This window comes from Arachis duranensis, chromosome 10 (genome assembly GCF_000817695.3).
Source record: "Arachis duranensis cultivar V14167 chromosome 10, aradu.V14167.gnm2.J7QH, whole genome shotgun sequence".
In the NCBI taxonomy this organism is placed as follows: domain Eukaryota; kingdom Viridiplantae; phylum Streptophyta; class Magnoliopsida; order Fabales; family Fabaceae; genus Arachis; species Arachis duranensis.
Genome location: NC_029781.3, coordinates 22909578 through 22913675, shown reverse-complemented (window position 1 = coordinate 22913675; position 4098 = coordinate 22909578).

Sequence of the window (4098 nt, the reverse complement as noted above, 5' to 3'; positions counted from 1 at the left end):
AAGATTGGACCGAACGGGCCAAACCGGGCCAACCGGACCCAAAGTAGGCCCTTGGCCCAACATAACTAAACCAAAATCCTAGTTTTCTGCATTCTCTCTCCTCACTAAACACACTCACATGCTGAAAATGGAGGCCATGGAGGGAAGAACACTCTCTCAAGTTCTTTCTCTCACTTGACCTTCAAACCACCATAACTTTTGATCTAGAGATCCGATTGCCGCTCCGTTTGCGGCCACGCGTTCACCGCGGAGAGCTCTAAAAAACCCATACAATTAATCTTGAGGTAAGCCACGTTTTGCTCTTCGAAATTCCAGCCTTGTTTTCGAGTTTTATGAGCGAAAATGTTGAGATTTTGGGCTTTTTGACGTTATAGGACCCAACTCTCTTGAAGGAGAAGGTTAATATTGTCTCCTTGGACCTTGGGTGTGGTAAGATTCTCAACCTAGTGTAATTTGTTGTTCTATGATGTTTGGGTATTGAGATGTTGTGTATGGGTATGATGATTGTGGCTTAGGTTGTGTATATGTGAATATTGGAGCTTGAGTGGTGATTTTGAAAAGCTTGAAAAAGGGATTTGGTGGTGAAAAATCTGTTCTTGGAGGTGTTGAGGCTTTGAGAGCTTGTGGATAAGTGATTTGGAAGTGCTCCGGTTGAGCTTGGGAAATCGGCTAAGGTATGGTTTCGGATTCCCGTATCTAATATGTAATGTGGTAGGAAATACTTAGGCTAGAGGCCCTAAGATAGGCATTGAATGGTTGATGTTGTTGAATGATTGAGATATATGCTGTGGTCATATATGTGATGATGATTATTGATGCCTTGATGGTATGATGTATGAGAAATATGCATGTTGTGATATATGCTTGATGATTGGTTATGGTTGAATTGTGGGTTGAACCATGTTGATGGTGAGTATGATATTGATTGTGTACAATGATGATTTATTGGAATTGGTGTTGTTGAAAATTGGCATGAGGGGTAGTATATGATATGTCAATATGTTTGAGTTTGAGCCACTTGGGTGAAGTGGCTTAAAATGATGAGATAGTGATTTTGTAAATTGAGGTAATGTGTCAATGTGTGAGTTGAGGAGGCTTGATGTTGAACTTGAGATATATTGATTGATTTCAAAGAAAAGGGATGAAATTGGCATGTTTTGATTGGTTTTGAAAAGAGTTGAAAATGATATGTTTGAAAATGGCACTTTGTGGTTTTTATGAAAAACATGGTTTTTGGGCATACTTTGACGGGACATAACTTGGACTACGGATCTCTGTTTTGTGCCAAATCTGTTTAGAAATGAAATTGGATCCAGGATGTCCATGCCGTTCGAAGAACGGGTGAAAAATGATTTAAAATGAGGAAGTTTTGTCCGTTGGAAGATTGGGGTTTAAATCTGTGAATTCTGCAGCTTTTAACTTAGAAAATTTTTAGCTGAACGACCCCTCGCGCGTAGGCGCACTTGGCGCATACGCGCCGTTCTTCTAGAAAATGCCATCCACACGTGCGCGTGATGTGCGCGGGCGCGCCGATTGTGCTGCACCCAATGCCCAACCATTTTCCAGAGAATTATGCCAGAACTGTACCAGTTTGTGCCTGGGGCACGAGAGTACCCACGCGTACGCGTGGTTGACGTGTGCGCGTCGTTTGGCTAGTTTTCAATACACACGTTAGCATGCATGACGCTTACGCGTCGATGAGTTTTCGAGGCCATCCACGCGTGCGCGTGGAGTGCGCGTAAGCGTGGACCTGTTTTCATCCCAAAGTTGATTTTTGAGTTTTAAAAGGCAAATCTCATACTTCTAAGCCTCCGATCTCACCACTTATATCTTAAATCATTATGATATGTCTAGCTACGAGAAGAAAGGCTAGTGAATGAGGTAACTTGCGAGTGAAGCAAGGGAAAAATGAATGATCAATGAGGATCAAAGATGATTATGTGAGATGCGGAGGATGGTGGTAGAAGTACTTGTTATGCCATGGGCCGAAAGGCTGTAATTGTTAATAAAACGGCTGGTTATGGATTTAACCGTGAGCCGGAATGGCTGTGTATGATATGAATATTGGCTGGTTCTGGACTGAACCGTGAGCCGGATGTCTGATATGGATGTTGATCCATGGATGAGAATTCATGCATGTTTATGCTGAATTATTGATAATTGTGATTTACACTTCCACTATCTGAGATACGAGTTTCTCTGGGTAGTAGCAGTGGCTAGCCACCACATGCTCCAGTTTGAGACTTGATACTCTATTGACCCTATGTCGTAAGTGTGGCCGGGCACTGTGAAAGACCCGGATGAGCTCGCCCCCGTAAATATTCACCAGTGAGGGTGATGGATATTGATCATGATTATGATCAAGTTTATAATGAGTATAACTCGAGTTGGGGATGCGTGACAGAGGGACAGTCCAATGGTTAGCGACCAGGACTTGTCGGGTTGGCTCTATAACCGACAAGATGATATCATCAGCCACTAGGGATAGACATTCATCATATGCATACTATATGAATTGTTTGAGATTGCCTATTTGACTGCATATTACTTGCTAATTGTCTAACTGCCTTATTTGTCCCTATTTGTATATTTCTTGTCTGATATAACTGTGTTTGCTACATTATACTCCTACCAGTGGTTGGGAGGTGAGAAAGAATTGGAAAGGGAAGTATTAGTTAGACTGAAGAATCTTTAGTCAGATACCCTTATATGGTTTAGCTTGTTTATAAGCTTTGAATTATCTGGAGGAAGTTCTAGGATTGCCTTCGGCTTTCCTCTATTATTATGTATTATATATGTGGAAGCTGTTACCATGCTGTGGACCTCTGATTCTCACCCATGCGGATTTTGTGGTTTTCAGATGCAGGACGTGAGGTTTCCCGCTGAGGCATGCTGGAGACTTCTAGCTTTGCGAAGATCCTTTGTTCTCGGGGCTATGTCTTGGTTTATATATTTTGTTTAGATACTTTTATCTCCATTAAATAATACAAACTGTGATGAATCCTCTTATGGGAGATTTTGGAGAATAGGTTTTATGTATTTGTGTCCCTTTGGGTTTCCTTTAGGGTTTTCCTTATTTTTATTATATGTATATATTGCTATGCTTGGACTGGTTATCTTCGCAGCTGGAACTTGAGTCTTGATATTCCTGTTTTTGACACTCCTTTGTATATATATAATCTCGCATTGGTTTACCCTTGCTCGTTACGTTATCGATCGGAGTGTTGCGCTTTCGAGTTGCGATTTTTGTTTACCCTTTTTTTTTTACAAAGGCTCCTAGTTATAATCAATCATTCGTACTACTATACGTACTAAATTTTTATTTTAGAGGTCGTAATACCTTGCCATCTCTGAATTATGACTTAAGCATAAGACTCTGTATGGTAGGGTGTTACAATCACAGCCTTTGCTGTGGCTAGGAAGGGTCTGCCAAGGATGATGGATTCATCCATGCACTTCCCATTCTCTAGGATTATGAAATCAGCAAGGATGTAATGGTCTTCAATCTTTACCAGAACATCCTCTACAAGTCCATAAGCTTGTTTTCTTGAATTCCTCGTGGACGCGGTAGAGGTAGTGCGAGAGGTCGTACGAATGCTCGTGCACCGGAGAATATCCCTAATGACCCGGTGAACTTTATTACTGCGTTGGAGCACATGGCTGCTGCTATGCAAGCCACTACTGAGGCTCTTGGTCAACAGATGAACAACCATGGTAATGATGAAGGTGGAGTTCAGGGCCTGATGACACTGACAAGCTTTTTGAAGGTTAATCCACCTAAGTTCAAGGGAACTACTAGTCCGACTGAGGCTGATACATGGTTTCAGGCTATAGAGCGAGCACTGCAAGTACAAGTGGTACCTGAAGGGCAGCGTGTCGAGTTTGCTACCTATATGCTCACAGGTGAAGCGTCGCATTGGTGGCAAGGCATCCGACGTTTTCTACAGCAGGGTGATGACTATATCACTTGGAATGTTTTCCAAGAGGAGTTCTATAAGAAGTAGTTTCCGACTTTTGCTAGGACAGCTAAGGAACTTGAGTTACTGCAGCTGAAGCAGGGTACTATGTCCATATCAGAGTATACTGACAAGTTTGAGG